Source organism: Glycine soja, chromosome 9, assembly GCF_004193775.1.
Source record: "Glycine soja cultivar W05 chromosome 9, ASM419377v2, whole genome shotgun sequence".
In the NCBI taxonomy this organism is placed as follows: Eukaryota; Viridiplantae; Streptophyta; class Magnoliopsida; order Fabales; family Fabaceae; genus Glycine; species Glycine soja.
In genome coordinates, this window is record NC_041010.1 from 22,168,877 (window position 1) to 22,187,417 (window position 18,541).

At 32.5% G+C, this 18,541-nt stretch overlaps 1 pseudogene; it reads right to left on the reverse strand.

The window, feature by feature from the left end:
* Positions 1-595: 595 nt before the first annotated feature.
* On the reverse strand, positions 596-14,623 carry LOC114368266 (annotated as a pseudogene).
* Between the last annotated feature and the right edge of the window lie 3,918 nt (positions 14,624-18,541).

The following is an 18,541-nucleotide window of genomic DNA, read 5'->3' on the forward strand; positions in this document are numbered from 1 at the left end:
ACCGATTACCAAATCAGTGTAATCGATTACACAAAGCTTTTTTGTGAAAGGATGTGACTCTTCACATTTGAATTTGAATTTCAACGTTCAAACGCACTGGTAATCGATTACCAAAACATTGTAATCGATTACAGCTTTTTGAAATCAATTGGAACGTTGTAAATTCAGTTGAAAACTTTTTGAAAACCATTTTGCTACTGGTAATCAATTACCAGAGAGTAAAAACTCTTTGGTAAAAAGATTTTAAGAAAAATCCATGTGCTACTCAGTTTTTGAAAAAACTTTTTCATACTTATCTTGATTAAGTCTTCTCTTGATTCTTGAATCTTGAGTCTTGAATCTTGATCTTGATTCTTGGAACTTGAATCTTGAAACTTGATTCTTGATTCTTGAAATCAAATTTTCTCTTTGAACGTTGAAGTGTTCTTGATTCAATCTTGAACATCTTGAACTCATTCTTTGATTCTTGAGATCATCATCTTTGTTATTATGAAGTGTTCTTGACCTTTGAGCTTTTTGTCATCACCTTTGTTATCATCAAAACTTCTTTGAATCAATCTTGATTCATCATGAAGCTTGCTTCTACACTTCTATGCTAAAAAACACGAGTTGTATGATCCAAGGAGACCAAGACAATACAATTCCCATTAGCAGACACAAAAAGAGATTGAATGGCATCTGAGCGCCCTCTGAATTTTTATACACATTCACCAGACCGAATATCCCATAATCTCACAATTCCATCCACGCATCCAGTTGCCACACACGATGAACCAACCCATGTCAAACATGTCACTCCACCATGTCCACATGGCAAAATTCTTTCCATCAGACATAAAATGAAAGTTTACAGTTCCAATCCAAAATATAATGCCAATCAAAGCTCCTTTAATTTCTAAATACATAGCACTTGCACAAAGCAAGATTCCAACTAACCTCATGGTCACAGATGGCTCGAGATAAGAAATGTTGTATATCCCATATGACTAGTCTTTGATCCATGCCTCCAATTGCAGCCAACAAATCACTATTCATACAATTTTAAGAGACAAAATGGTCAGGTCATCAAATCATATTAAACAAACCATTCAATTATGAAAATGATGAAATTATGTAAATGAATGAAATATAAAGCATGGCACAAAGATGTTCATAATTCAACTTGTATAAACTATATAGGTTTGGGTCATTCTACAGTCCATTAGTACTCGAAAATAAGATGGAATTATTTTTCAGTAAATGTTATACTATAAACTAAGTCATTGAGGGTTAGTTCAAGTCCAATAACATATCAAGAATCATGAGCCCAAACTTTATTTGGCCTGTTAAACTGTTACCAATTAGACTATTTTTAACTTTTGATGTAAAAAGACCTATCTCAACATCGAATAAAAGCATCATGTGTGTGCATAAACCTAGACACATATTATGTACATGAAAATGTGCAAAAATGCACATACACATATGTTGGATCAAGTGGCCTCGGAATAATTAAGAACGGGGGTTGAATTAATTATTAATGAACCTTTACTTATTAAAAAACTTATCCTTCTTAATTACTAGATTCAATTAGGCTTTTACTATAATGTTAAGAAAGTACAAAACAGAAATAGAAACTTAACCAAAAGTAAATGCGATAAATAAAGTGCACAGCGGAAATTAAAAGTGTAGGGAAGAAGAAGACAAACAGAAGAGTTTTATACTAGTTCGGCAACAACCCATGCCTACATCCAGTCCCCAAGCGACTTGCAGTCATTGAGATTTCTTTTCAACCTTGTAAAATCCTTTACAAGCAAAGATCCACAAGGGATGTACCCTCCCTTGTTCTCTTTGAACAACCAAGTGGATGTACCCTCCACTTGAACTAATCCACAAGAGATGTACCCTCTCTTGTTCTCAGTCACAACAACCCAGTAGATGTACCCTCTACTTGTACCACAAAGGATGTACCATCCAATGTGTTACGACAAAGTTCTCAGGCGGTTAGTCCTTTGAAACTTTGTGAAGGGGAAACAAAAGATATCTCAGGCGGTTAGTCCTTTGAAGCTTGCTTCTACAACATAGGCTATAAGAAATTTATATGACACATACCTTGGCGAGAAACCAACACATTTAATGGAATCTGGATGAGAAGCCTATCATGGACATGATAATGTGCAAAACTGCACATACACACAGGCTATAAGAAGTTTCTTAATTATGACACGTACCTTGGCGAGAAACCAAAATATTCAATGAAATCTGAATGAGAAGCTTATTGTGGACATGAAAATGTGCAAAACTGAACATACACACAAGCTATAAGAAGTTTATTAATTATGACACATACCTTCGCGAGAAACCAACACATTCAATGGAATCTGGATGAGAAGCGACGAAATCAATAACATGTCAACCACGATACTCGTTTTATTAAAGACGTAAGAAGAAGCTTAATATACATGCTCAAATCCCTTTACAAAGAATTCCAGAGACAAATGGAACAATTGGCTCAATGGATAAGTGATCGAAGTCTTGATGTTTGGGCACCTACTTTAATACTACACAGACTACATTATGCAAGAAGATAACTTTTCTATGAATTATATTTTCATAAAACACAAAAATACTAGGGTTGAAGACATTGTCAAGCTCATAATCTTGCCAGGTCACATAACCTCCATGCCAAATTTCTAATTAATCAAGTTTCATAAACACCAAGAAAAAACTATATCCATAAATTTTGAGCATGACATAGTATGCCAATCTTGATCCATATAGGGGATTGTTGGATCAAGTGGCCTCAGAATAATTAAGAAGGGGGGGTTGAATTAATTATTGATGAACCTTTACTAATTAAAACTTCTATCCTTCTTAATGTTACTAGATTCAATTAGGTTTTTACTATAACGTTAAGAAAGTAAAGAACAAAAATAGAAATTTAACCAAAAGTAAAAGCGATAATTAAAGTGCACAGCGGAAATTAAAGAGTGTAGGGAAGAAGAAAACAAACACAAGAATTTATATTGGTTCGGCAACAACCCGTGCCTACATCCAGTCCCCAAGCGACCTGCGGTCCTTGCGTTTTCTTTTCAACCTTGTAAAATCCTTTACAAGCAAAGATCCACAAGGGATGTACCCTCCCTTGTTCTCTTTCAACAACCAAGTGGATGTACCCTCCACTTGAACTGATCCACAAGAGATGTACCCTCTCTTGTTCTCAACCACAACAACCCAAGTAGATGTACCCTCTACTTGTACCACAAAGGATGTACCCTCCAATGTGTTAAGACAAAGTACTCAGGCGGTTAGTCCTTTGAAATCTCTTGTTTATGGGAAAGGGAAGAATCAAAAGAATTCTCAGACTGTGTCGTTTTGAATTCTTTGAAAAGGGAAAAGGGAGACACAAAAGAATTTAGGCGGTTAGTCCTTTGTTCTTTTTGGAAAAGGGAGAAGAGAGACACAAAAAGAATTCAGGCGGTTAGTCCTTATCGAATTCTTTTTGGCAAAGGGAGAAGAGAATGAAAAGATATAGCACACTTTTGTTTTCTGTGAAAGAACAAGGTTTGGAAACCAGAAAACTCAAAAAGTTTTTGGCAAAAGAAGTAGAAGAAGAAGATGTTCAAAGAGATTCAAAGATTTTAAAAGAATATGTAAAAAGTTATATCAAGTGCTTAAAATGAAAGTCAAGGTCTTGCTTTTATAGACTCTTCATGTCTGGTCAAGAAAACCATTGGAAGAGTTATAACCTTGAGAAAATATTGAGAGAAACCATTGGAAAAGTTAAGTGAGTGTGGAAGCAATGCCTTCAAAAGTGATTTTGATGATGCCAAAGAATTCAAGAATCAAGAGAAAGATTCAAGAGAAGTTTCAAGTTTCAAGTTTCGAAGAATCAAGAATCAAGAATAATCAAGAACAAGATTCAAGACTCAAGATTCAAGAATCAAGAGAAGACTTAATCAAGATAAGTATGAAAAGGTTTTTTCAAAAATTGAGTAGCACATGGATTTTTCTCAAAACATGTTTACCAATGAGTTTTTACTCTCTGGTAATCGATTACCATATTGTTGTAATCGATTACCAGTAGCAAAATGGATTTGAAAAAGTTTTCAAATGAATTTACAACGTTCCAATTGATTTCAAAAAAGCTGTAATCGATACAATGTTTTGGTAATCGATTACCAGTGCCTTTGAACGTTGAAATTCAAATTCAAATGTGAAGAGTCACATCCTTTCACTAAAATCTTTGTGTAATCGATTACACTAATTTGGTAATCGATTACCAGTGGTTGTTTATGAATAAATCAAAAGATGTAACTCTTCAAATGGTTTTTGACTTTTTCAAATTGGTTTTAAGTTTTTCTAAAAGTTATAACTCTTCAAAATGGTTCTCTTGACCAGACATGAAGAGTCTATAAAAGCAAGGCTTTGTTTTGTATTTTCAATCAATCTTTCTAAGCAATCTTTCTATCAATTCATCTCAATCATTTCTTTCAATCATCTTTCAATATTTTCTTTCATCTGTTTCAACAGTTGTTCTGTTTCATCTTCTCTTCATCTTTCTAAAAGTTTTTGTTCAAAACATTCTCTTCCAAGAAAAGTTCTTTGTTCAAAACTTGTGCTATTCATCTTTTTCATTCCATTCTCCCTTTGCAAAAAAGAATTCGCCAAGGACTAACCGCCTGAATTCTTTTTGTGTCTCTCTTCTCCCTTTTCCAAAAGAACGAAGGACTAAACGCCTGAATTCTTTTGTGTCTCCCTTCTCCCTTGTTAAAGAATTCAAAACGACACAGTTTGAGAATTCTTTTGATTCTTCCCTTTCCCTAATACAAAAGTGTTCAAAGGACTAACCGCCTGAGAATTCTTTTGTATCCCCATTCACAAAGTATCAAAGGTTTAAGAGCCTGAGATCTTTCTCTCAACACATTGGAGTGTACATCCTTTGTGGTACAAGTAGAGGGTACATCTACTTGAGTTTGACTGAGAACAAGAGAGGGTACATCTCTTGTGGATCAATTCTAGTGGAGGGTACATCCACTAGGTTCAAAGAGAACAAGGGAGGGTACATCCCTTGTGGATCTTTGCTTGTAAAAGGATTTTTACAAGGTTGAAAGAAATCTCAAGGATCGCAGGTCACTTGGGGACTGGATGTAGGCACCGGTTGTTGCCGAACCAGTATAAAAACTCTTGTGTGTTTGTCTCCTTCCTCCCTACTTTTTTACTTTCCGCTGTGCATTTAATTTCCACTTTTACTTTCTATTAAGTTTCTATTCTACTCCTCATTCTCTTAACAATTTAGTAAAAGCCTTAGAAGAGTAGTTTTTTAATTAGTAAAGGTTTAGGAATAATTAATTCAACCCCCCCTTCTTAATTATTCTGAGGCCACTCGATCCAACAAGTGGTATCAGAGCAGGTTTCTTGTAGAAAGTCTAACAACTTCAAGATTAATGGTCCCTTTAGATTCTTTGTCTTTCAAAAGTATTTTCAGGAAATGGTTATTCAAAGATCATGATGAAGACCGAGTCAACTTATGTCTCATGACAAAATCTGATGAGAACAACAAAGAAGATTCTGTAAGGAAGAAATGGTACATCGACAGTGGTGTTCCAAGCATATGACATGAGATGTATCCAAATTTACAACCATTTCCCCAAGAAAGGTGGACATGTTACATACGGCGACAACAATATTAGTAAAATCTCAAAAGAGGGAACATCTAAGCCAACTCTATGAATTAAGGTATTAGTAGTATTTTCAGTTAATTTATTTTTTTGTGGCTAATAGAAAATAATTGTTGAAATTGTTTGATTGTGTTTGCAATGTTTAATTAACTATATTTAGTTTTAATTTTGAATATATATGATTAATTGAATTTTGTTTAATGCTTGAATTGCTTATGTTTTGTTAGTTTTGACATGATAGGATAATTGAATTAAGTAAATAATTACCATGATATGTGTTGATAATTGTTATTTGATACTTAAATTTCAGTTTTTAATTCTCTGGTAATCGATTACCACTATGTGTAATCGATTACAATAGAATAGACTTAGTTCTATAAATTGAACATAAGTTCAAAATTATTTGATTATGTTAAAATTTAATGTGATTAATTAACTATATTTAGTTTAAATAATTTCAATATACATGATTGATTTTTTGTCTTTGGTAATTGTGTCCAAGTAGTTGGAAGTTTGAAAATTAAAATTTGGAAGTCATTGGAAGTTTCAAAATTAAAATTTGGAAGTAATTGGAAGTTGAAAGTTGAAAATGAAAGTGGAAGTTATTGGAAGTTGGAAGTTGAAAAAAGAAGTTACTGGAAGTTGAAATTTGAAATTTAAAATTTAAAATTTGAAATTGAAATTTAAAATTTTTTAAATTTGAATTTTTTTTTTATTGTGCATAGTTAGTTGATTATTAATTAAATTTAATTAATTTGAAATATTTGATGATTGATTGTGCTTAAAAGTTATGTTGATTATTTTGATAATATATATATTTTTTAAAATTATTATGCATGATTTTTGATGTGATATGTGATTAGTTATTTATGAATGGTTATGTATGGCTTTATATCTCTTGTATGATTCTTGCATAATTTTTAAATATGACATGTGAATTACTTGCTTAAGGTTCATTCATAAAGTTTTTCAAAATCCATTATGTTATATTTATTTATTTTTATATAAGAATTTTCATGTATAAAGTATCTTTTTGATTCTGAAAAATGTGTTATCAAGCATGAGCATGATAAAGATATTGAGCATGTAGGTTTCAGAGAAAATAATGATTACATGATTGATTGAGTTCTTTGAACCTTTTAAGTTTTTAAATTATCTTTAACAAATCTGAATGTTTGATAATGCCTGTGATCTATATCCTTCAATCCTTGTATAATTCTTTTTTGATATGTTTGAATTAGTTGATTGATTGTTCAAAATATTTTTTATGCTTTTCAAAATTATTATATTGTATTTCAAATAAAATTATTTTGATATGATAGAACCTTCTATGTTAATAAAAACTCATCTTGGTAAGTGTTGGTAGTCAATTAGCACTTAGTCTTAGAAAAAAAGTGACTGTATTTTTTTAAAAAAATTGTAGATACTAAAAACCAACTTGCAGACATCTTCACAAAACCACTAACAAAAGACTCTTTCTACACCATTAGAAGAGAATTAGGATTTCTAGATGCAAGTAACTTAGACGAATGATTTGTGTTTTGGTGACTTATGACTTATTTGTTATTTATGCACATATGCTTCTATTATAATGTGAGGATGATTTATTATCTTGTTTGATTTTTTAAAGTTTTTCTCTCTTGTATGAATACATTTATTGTGTGTTTATCCATTTTTATATAATTTGACATGATTAGATTTTTGTCAAAATTATATTAATATGCTAAAATAATTGAGATAAGTAATGAGTCACCATGTATGTGTTCATAACTAATTTTTGTTACTTAGAATTAAGTTTTGATTCTCTGATAATAGATTTAGATTATAATTATTTTTTGTTTTTTAAAACCTTGTATTTGGCTATGTTTTTATGACATTTGAACACTTAGTATTTCTTTTAATACTTGCTTAGTATGACTGAACATGATGATTATATTGACTTGCTCTTGGTTGTTTATGATTGTGTGTTTTAAACTTAATTACTTTAATAATATATGACTAGTGGTATGTACTTACATTTGATATTGTGTTTTATATTTTTTTTAATTATTCATATATGTTTTATTCGAATATTATGAATGACTTTCTGGATTATATGACATTCTATGAAGTATTATCTTTATAAGATTGATGAATGGTTAAGATATCTTGTTTGATTGTTTTTTATTCTAGTGTATGTCATTTATGTATGGTTTTTATACTTCTTACCTTTCTAAGTTTGATAAATGGTTAAAATATCTTGCTTAATAGTTTTATGTTCTCTTGTATGATTAGTCATTTATGTATGTTTTATATTACTTACGCACTTTGGCTTTTTTATGTTGCCAAAGGGGGAGAGAAAATGGGTATTATAAGAAATCAAGATGTTATATATTTCAAGACTTAAAATTAAGCATAAATTCAAAAACAAAGGGGGAGAATATGGAGAATTAAGTGAGTGATCGACTAGGAAAAAAAATGTGTATGTGTTTCTTGATTTCAGGGTTGTCATCATCAAAAAGGGGGAGATTGTGGAATCAATGCCTTCAAAGGTGATTTTGATGATGCCAAAGAATTCAAGAATCAAGAGAAAGATTCAAGAGAAGTTTCAAATTTCCAAGAATCAAGAATCAAGAATAATCAAATACAAGATTAAAGACTCAAGATTCAAGAATCAAGAGAAGACTTAATCAAGATAAGTATGAAAAGGTTTTTTCAAAAACTGAGTAGCACATGGATTTTTCTCAAAACATGTTTACCAAAGAGTTTTTACTCAATGGTAGTCGATTACCAGATTGTTGTAATCGATTACCAGTAGCAAAATGGATTTGAAAAATTTTTCAAATGAATTTTCAACGTTCCAATTGATTTCAAAAAAGCTGTAATAAATTACAATGTTTTGGTAATCGATTACCAGTGCCTTTGAACGTTGAAATTCAAATTCAAATGTGAAGAGTCACATCCTTTCACTAAAATCTTTGTGTAATCGATTACACTAATTTGGTAATCGATTACCAGTGGTTGTTTATGAATAAATCAAAAGATGTAACTCTTCAAATGGTTTTTGACTTTTTCAAATTGGTTTTAAGTTTTTCTAAAAGTTATAACTCTTCAAAATGGTTCTCTTGACCAGACATGAAGAGTCTATAAAAGCAAGGCTTTGTTTTGTATTTTCAATCAATCTTTCTAAGCAATCTTTCTATCAATTCATCTCAAGCATTTCTTTCAATCATCTTTCAATATTTTCTTTCATCTGTTTCAACAGTTGTTCTGTTTCATCTTCTCTTCATCTTTCTAAAAGTTTTTGTTCAAAACTTTCTCTTCCAAGAAAAGTTCTTTGTTCAAAAACTTGTGCTATTCATCTTTTTCATTCCCTTCTCCCTTTGCCAAAAAGAATTCGCCAAGGACTAACCACCTGAATTCTTTTTGTGTCTCTCTTCTCCCTTTTCCATAAGAACGAAGGACTAACCACCTGAATTATTTTGTGTCTCCCTTCTCCCTTGTCAAAGAATTCAAAACGACACAGTATGAGAATTCTTTTGATTCTTCCCTTTCCCTAATACAAAAGTGTTCAAAGGACTAACCGCCTGAGAATTTTTTTGTATCCCCATTCACAAAGTATCAAAGGTTTAACAGCATGAGATATTTGTCTCAACACATTGGAGGGTACATCCTTTGTGGTACAAGTAGAGGGTACATCTACTTGGGTTTGACTGAGAACAAGAGAGGGTACATCTCTTGTGGATCAGTTCTTGTGGAGGGTACATCCACTAGGTTCAGAGAGAACAAGGGAGGGTACATCCCTTGTGGATCTTTGCTTGTAAAAGGATTTTTACAAGGTTGAAAGAAATCTCAAGGACCGCAGGTCGCTTGGGGACTGGATGTAGGCACCGGTTGTTGCCGAACCAGTATAAAAACTCTTGTGTGTTTGTTTCCTTCTTCCCTAATCTTTTACTTTCCGCTGTGCATTTAATTTCCGCTTTTACTTTCTGTTAAGTTTCTCTTCTACTCCATATTCTCTTAATAACATAAGTAAAAGCCTTAAAAGAGTAATTTTTAATTAGTAAAGGTTTAGGAATAATTAATTCAACCCCCCCTTCTTAATGATTCCGAGGCCACTCGATCCAACAAGTCACAACAACCCAAGTAGATGTACCCTCTACTTGTACCACAAAGGATGTACCCTCCAATGTGTTAAGACAAAGTTCTCAGGCGGTTAGTCCTTTGAAAATTTGTGAAGGGGAAACAAAAGATATCTAAGGCGGTTAGTCCTTTGAAATCTTTTGTTTAAGGGAAAGGGAAGAATCAAAAGAATTCTCAGACTGTGTCGTTTTGAATTCTTTGAAAAGGGAGAAGGGAGACACAAAAGAATTTAGGCGGTTAGTCCTTTGTTCTTTTGAAAAAGGGAGAAGAGAGACTCAAAAAGAATTCAGGCGGTTAGTCCTTATCGAATTCTTTTTGGCAAAGGGAGAAGAGAATGAAAAGATATAGCACACTTTTGTTTTCTGTGAAAGAACAAGGTTTGGAAACCAGAAAACTCAAAAAGTTTTTGGCAAAAGAAGTAGAAGAAGAAGATGTTCAAAGAGATTCAAAGATTTTAAAAGAATATGTAAAAAGTTATATCAAGTGCTTAAAATGAAAGTCAAGGTCTTGCTTTTATAGACTCTTCATGTCTGGTCAAGAAAACCATTGGAAGAGTTATAACCTTGAGAAAATATTGAGAGAAACCATTGGAAAAGTTACATCTTTTGATTTTTATTCAAAACTTGTCACTAGTAATCGATTACCAAAACCATGTAATCGATTACACAAAGCATTTTATGAAAAGATATGACTCTTCACAATTTGATTTTGAATTCCAATGTTCATATACACTGGTAATCGATTACCAATATCTTGTAATTGATTACAACATTTTGAAATCAATTGGAACGTTGCAAATTCAGTTAAAAGCTTTTGAAATCAAACTTTGTCATTGGTTATCGATTACAGGAAACTGGTAATCGATTACCAGAGAGTAAAAACTCTGGTAACTTAGAAAATTTTGAGAAAAACTCTTTTGAAAAACAAAATTGTGCTATGTTTGTTTTTTGAAAAATCTTTTCAATACTTCCATTGTGAAGTCTTCTTGATTTCTTCTCTTGAAACTTGAATTCATCTTTTCTTGAATCTTGAAATCAAACTTCTCTTGATTCTTGAATCTTCTTGATTTCTTCTCATGAAAATTTGAAATTAATCTTGAACTTGAACTTGTTGACTCAATCTTGAAATCATTCTTTGGGCTTTTTGTCATCATCTTTGTCATTACTACTTGAATCAACTTGATTCATCATCATCAAGCTTGCTTCTACAGGGATAAGCTAGCAGCTGGCTTCCAATTACTTTTGAACTGAGCACCAATTAGACTAGTCCTGCTATTGTGAAATAAAATTTCAAGAAAGATAACAAACAGTGAAAAACTAGTCATGATGTAAGCCTTTCATCCCATGAAAAGAATGGGAAGAATTACATAAGCCAACAGTAACTGTGCAAAAATATGTTTTATGCTCAAATAATAGCAACTGACACTGGAGGTTATCATTCTTTGAAACTTGAATAAAAACTAAAGTATTTAGCATTAATTACTAAATTAGATACTTTTGCAGCAAGCAATTATTATTTCTAACATTTTAGCACAACTTTAAAACTTTTAAAAAGGAAATCAAACGAGAAAAATTTTGGATATGTCACTCAAGAGACAACCAAAAGGTTTCTCCAAATAAGAGATATCGTACCCCAAAATAAAGACATAACAAGACAAGTTGATTAAAAAAGAGATGGGCCATCTATGGCCCATGTGTATAAGAGAAGAAAGAAAAAAAGAGAATGGAAGGAATTGGGAAAGGACCTAGCAACATATAGGAGATTTTGGAATCATGAGAAGAATGATAAAGGAGAGGAAGGGTTAGAAAGTGTAAGGGGCATCTAGGAATTGGTTGGGAGCAGGAGGTCACTGGTGAGGAGAAAGATGAGCAGTGTTCAGTCTCATTTTTTGTGTTCTTTTCTGTTTCTCTTTTTCTTGTTGTTGTTGTGTTTTTCCTAGTTAGATTCTAGAAGACGTCTCTCCAGTGTAAGGAGTTGAGCACCATTTTTCTTAGTGGAAGTTATCTAAAATTGTCAATTTTATAAAAAAGATAATACAATGAATATCAAAAGCAATGGTAACACATACTTTTCCTCCATCGATCTTCACAATATATGAAGATCCATCCTCGGAACTAGTAAGAGCAAGAGTTGAATTTGAACTTATTGCTAAGCATGTTAATCCCTTAGTTTGATATCCATGACTTGGAAAGCAAAGTTTAGCAGGAGGTTACCAAAATCATAAAGAAAAACAAAAAAAAAATCTTCATTGGAAAGAAAAATAATTTGACATTAATTTTTTGTGAAGATAATGATAGATAGTTTCTCAAGTTTTACCTCGTGACATGCATGAGAAAAGAGAAGAAGGACACAAGTGAATATGATTTTGTTTGATTTTTTAAGAATTGTTCAAATAGTATCCCATTTTTTTCCAGGAAAATTCAAGATTTTTTTGGGAGTCTACTCTAAGGTCATGGGGATCTAACTTGCTTCTAGAAAAAAAAAATATGTAAATGAATAAGTAATGCATACTTTTGCATGAAAGACAAACAAAGATGATTTTTCATATAGATAAGCACATAGATATTGGATGAAAAGTTACCAGAAGGAGAGTTGTTTTCAGTGCTTAAAGCTTGTTACACATAACTCGGTTGTTTGGATATTTATAATTACACTAGCCTATATGACTCAAACAACAAAGACACTAAAAGTAGAGAATTACATACCCTGCAGAAAAGCAAGAATATTAATAATTACACTAGCCACTGTGAAAATTTCATGGCAACTAATTTAGTAACTACTTAAAGCAGAAAAGCAAGAATATTAATAATCTTACCTCAATGCCCCCTCCAAGACCTTCAAATACATTTTTCAGATTTCTAGATGCATCCCAGACTTGAACAATTCCATGGAAGCACCCTGATGCAAGAAACTGTCCATCATAGTTAAAATCTAAACATGATACAAAATCTTTATGACCTACACAAAATCAATGACAAACTCACGATGGAAATTCAATCAATTGAAAGTAACATGACATTACCAATCATGATGTTGAACCTATCCTAATTAGAAAAATACACATCCAGTAGTAGCTATTGCATCATGCAAATACCTTGAAGCTCAAAAGCCCAATCTCCTTTTTCACCAATCTGTGAATGTATGAATATAGGTTTTTGATGATGCCAAAGTATAATCAAACAAGATTGCTTCAAGAAACATTCAAGGTGAAGCAAACAAAGATTGCTTCAATATTAATTCAAGGTCAAGCAAACAAGATCAAGAAAAAGATAAGGTCTTATTTTATTTGTTAAAAGAACTCACTGGTTGAAAGGGTTTTGAAATCGATCACATCCAGTAGTAGCCATTGTAATCGATTACTAGAGACAGATTGCAAATGGGCTTTTCAAAAAGGGTTATGAAATTTGAATTTTAAATTTTGTAATCGATTACCAAATGTCTGTAATCGATTACCATTAATGACACTTCAGAAAACACTTTGAAAAGTTATGACTCTTCGGAAATATAACTGTGTAATCGATTACCAGATCCTGTAATTGATTACCAGTGAGAAAATTTCAGAAAAGTTTTTTGAAAAGACACATTTCTTCAAACTATTTTGAAAATGCACAATGGGCCTATATATATGTGTGTCTGACTTCAAAAAGTACAAGAGAGACTTTCAAAGAGAACTTAATTGTCAAATCCTCTCTAAACAACTCTTGGCAAAACACTTGCAAATCTATTGAGAATTCATCTAGGAACTTCAATTTGTATCATCTACTCTAAAGGAAAGAAATCTTTCTATTCATCTCTTAAACTCAATTATAATCAAGAGACTGTCTGTCTCTTGGATTGTGGGAATATTGAACACAAGGGTGAGGAATCCCAAGGTGTGTTCAAAGTATATAAAGGATTTACAAAGATAGTGGAAAATCTCAAGTGGGTTGCTTGAGGACTGGACGTAGGCACGGGAAGTGACCGAACCAGTATAAATTGAGTTTAAAATTCTCTCTTCCCTTATCTTAGTTATTTTATTGTAATTTACTTTGTCTTGTGCATTTAAAAGAACATTATTAAATTGATTGCTTCTTCTTCTTCTTCTGCATCTTAAGTCTATCATATATCATTTAAAAGGGGGTTAAAATTTGTTAGTGGGAAATTTGTAAGACTTAATTCACCCCCTCCCTTAAGTTATTGAGGCCACTTGTCTAACACAATCTTCCAGAGAAATCCTCTATCATCACCACCCTATGTAGCCACCAATGTCATATCTGTTGGGTTGTAGGCAACTACGTACAATTCCCCTGTACAAGAATCCAAGTGAGCATTGAAATATAATAATACATTCCCTTGTAATAGAAAAAATTATTAGTCAGTCATCTAAATGGAATATTTGGCTGCTTGAGACACTAGGTTTGATTCAAAATAATTAGCTTAATAAGAATCAAGATAGCATAAGCAGGAACATAATAAAAAAAGAGTAGAAAACATCTTACCATTACGACTTTTGAATGTGTCAATGGCATCATCAACCTCTTTTGAAATTTTTAAAATAATATTACCACTGAATATATCAATAAACAGAAAAGCAATACCTCACAACTCTAATATTGATGAAAAATAATACACATAATAACATATGACAATTTTGACAGAGAGGACACATACACAAGACTCTCGAAATGTATAGATAGATAGAAATAACCAACATGTTTGGTTTTAGAATCACCATTCACATCAAGAAGATCTTCATCATCCATGGAAAGTTCATGGAGCATATTAGACTCATCAAGGAAAAATTCATCATTGATGACTTCATCATTATATTCATAAATAGGTGGAGCATCATGGTCACTCATTGTGTTTGCTCAATTAGAAATGAAAAATTTTCAAATCTCTAAGCCACCTTTGAGACAAAGTAAGATCAAATTTATTGAATAACTTTTAATCCAAAAGAAAAATTGTTCCTTAACACATCTAAATCAAAAGAACCTTGATTCAATCTTAAACCCAAATTGAAACCCTTACTTAAGAAAAACTCAACACAAATTGGGGTAACATGGCAAGATAAAAAAAAGCAGAGAAAGAACAACTATTTGGGGGCGTTTGGTAGAAGAGCTTTATTAAAATAATTTTAGTAAATATTTTTTTTAATAAAATTTCATTAAACTCATAACAATTGTTAAGATTATTTAATAATTACAAAAATAATTTAAAAGATAAAATAATGAATAATATAATCAATTTAGATAACAATTTTAGAGTGGGTGCAAATAGGTACAACAAGGTTCACAACTAAAAAAGTTATATTCTACGACAGCGAAACCACAGGGTTGCCAAAACCTGTCATAGAATATCTTTGCAGTGGCAATTTTGTAATATATACAACTTCGGCGACAACGCTTTCATAAATATCATCTTAGAAAGTCTCGTTCAACGACGGTTAATTGTAAACCGTCGTGGAATGCTTTTCAAATTATTTAATCTCTTTGACTATCTTTCTCACACATTCTTTCTTTGTCTTTCGCTTCTGAGAACGTCATTCGTGCATGCCATGCCTCCTAGCTTCGACGTGGCAACGTCGTCCAAGCGTTCGCAGAGGGGAAATCGGCAACCTACGTGCCTCTGCACACGACCTACGTGCCCCCTGAGCATGCCTCTGGAATCTTGATTCTAGGGTTTCTCTTTCTACCTTCCATTCTAATGGAACCCTAATTTACAGATCCAATTTTTAGCATCAGCAAACTGCGGAACCAATTTGGGGCTCTATGAAGTTGGGGAAAAGAAAAGGATAAAGCGGAATTAGAGAAGGAGATGGAAAGAACAACGTCACAATCTTGGGAGATTAATAAGTTGAGGATGATTTGCCACAAATAATAGAATTCTTTGATAAGAACCTAAGATTTCACTCAAGAACTAAGAGAGACACTCTCTTAACTGTGTCCAATATGAAATTTCATAAAAAAAAAAACTGTCAACAAAGTGTTTAAAGAGTCTATTTGTAACTCCTACTAATAATTCTAAATTAGACCCAAGGCCCAATAACTAATCTAATAATTAAAAGACATAAACATAACAATAAAAAAGGTAGCAACCCATTACAAGTCCAAAAATAGGCCCAATAATATAATTAAAAACGAAAATAAATCTTATTCTAAAAGTTGGCTAAAATAAATGAACTTCACTTCTTCTCTTTTCTCCATGAGAAAATTTAGTCTCTTGCCAAACTCTTCTTGAAATCTCTTACTCCTTGCTCAACTAATTGATCCATCCATGTTGAGCTCACCTAAATCAAACTCTTCCTCCTTTCATAGTCTTCTATCATACCCCACTCCAAATCTGCAAACCTAAACACAACTTCTTCACTCCTTTCATCCATGTTGCACAAGGCTAGACCATGTTGTCATGTGTTTAAAAAGGAAGAGACTAAAACATTGGTGAATGAGTACTGAAGAAATCAAAATAAAACAAATGGGCGACGGCAATGGCCATCACGGCCATGGACATGGACACAACAATTTCAGGAACAAGGTCTGGCGTATGAGCGATGGCCCTTATTGTCGTCCCAAGCACTGGAAGCACAACACCTCCATTGCCACGGTCTGCATCGTTCTCATATACATCCCCATCGCTATGAAATCTGCTAAACTCGAGGTGCCTCTCTCTCGCTCACTCTCACTGATTTGTTTCATTTTCACCAATGCAATTTAGAAAAGAGGGTTTGATTTTGTTGTTCGTGGTTATATGTTGATGATTGATTGATTCATTGTATGTATTTGTAAAGTGAAGGTTATATGAGGCTTATGGCGTTCTTGTTTGTTTATTAGTTTTGTGTGTTCCTTTCTGGTGTAAGCCTTGTGATAAATGGTATGGCTTTGTTTGAATTCAATATTCTTTTCAAATGGTGTCTTCTATTTTCTACGACATTATTGTTTGCTTCAATTGATTCTCGATTATGTTCCCTCAAGCTTGCAATGTCTAGGTTGTAGTTATCAATAGCAGCAAATAGTGTGCTGCTATTATGATGTGGTTGGGTTAAGTGGTCAGTGGTGTGGCTGCTGAGCACTATAGGAAACACATTGCACCATTTTTCTGTGTTGTGATAATATGTGGCGAAATTGCAGCTGAATATGAGCAAAATTGCAGAGGATAACGCAACTATTTCCTATTAGCACTTTGACCCCTCCGTTTTCTGGCTAGTGTTTGATAGCCTACACCCTAATTTTGAATGCATTTGTTGTGTGAAGGCAGAAAAGTAATGTCGAATATGATAGCAGAGGAGCTGCTGGTTATTTCCAAGATGCAAAAAGTAGTGTTGATGTATAATTTTGGGTAAGTAATTCACTCTAATAGTACACATTTTGTTTTTAATGTTGTCTCTAGTGTTGTGAATGCTACATCTAGATATATTTACGTGCTTGGATTCTGTACAGGTTTATGGAACATTGATACACATTATCTTTTTATTTCTTCTCCATAATGATGTTTTTTTAGTTCAACATTCTATTTTATACCGTTAAACATCATTTCTTGTTAGCTATTATTAGGTACAATTTCTTAAAACATAGGCTGGGAAGAGGTTATTTATAGGTATTGTTATCATCCATTTGCAAGTTTTGACATGTAATATTGTTATTGGCACTCTGCCTTTTCTTTTCTTTACGATATTATTACTAATATAATGATAAATTTTAAAACAATATTAGTAAGACTTTCAGCGTATTGGTTGTAAAAATTGTATGGTTGCAATGCATTAAAGTTTGTAATGTGGCATATATAAAAAGTGCTAGGAAGAAATAAATTAAATTAATGACAATAATACAGTCACGAGACACTAGAAAACAAACCACCAACCCTCCACTCTTTTCTCTGAGTTGTGCCTGCCATGTGTTGAAAACTTAGTTCTGAATCCAATCCAACACCACTCACTCACTCCTTGTCTCTGCCTATAAATTAGAGCCTTTAAGCAAAACCAAGTTTGACAAACTTAAGATTAATTCATCTCCTATCCTACAAAAAAAAAACATGGTTCCAACCGCCTCACTCAAGTATGTTCTCTTCTTTTGTTGTACTTTTGCCTTTAACTTGTTATCCACTCCTGTCTGTGCCCTCAGCATAGGAGCTGAAACCACTATAGGCGCTATCTCTGTGGTAATCTTCTTGCTTAATTAAATTATCCACTTTTAAGTAATATATATATATATATATATATATATATATAATTAGTACTTTTCATATATTTCTGTTGAGGTACATGTCTAATTCTATTTGTATGTATTATTTTTCTTCTTTTTTCTTTTTTTTTTAGATTTAGCTGATTGGATTAAGGTTCAATATTTTACTATGGCATAGGGGCTAATTAATGACAGTGCCTCCATTATTGAGATATGGCAAGTACTGTGGATTTTTGTATAGTGGATGCCCATGGGAAAGACCTTGTGATGGCCTTGACGCTTGTTGTATGAAGCATGATCAATGTGTCAGCCTAAAACTATGAGTTCTATACATCTTACAATATGAAAACCTTTTCTGGATGAGAAATTGATTTGTGGGTAGCATGTTGATTTCAATGTCTACTCCTAATGTTGGTTGATATTAATTTTAATGGAGTTTTGGAAATCCTTAATATATTATCATACTATTGTTATATTTACAGCCTTTGATAGAAATTATCTTATTTAATCGCATTTGAACAAATGAAAAAGCACATTTAGTTAAAGTCCTGGTAGAATTTTCTTTTTCTTTACGTTGTTTTGTTTGTCAATTTATATTAATTT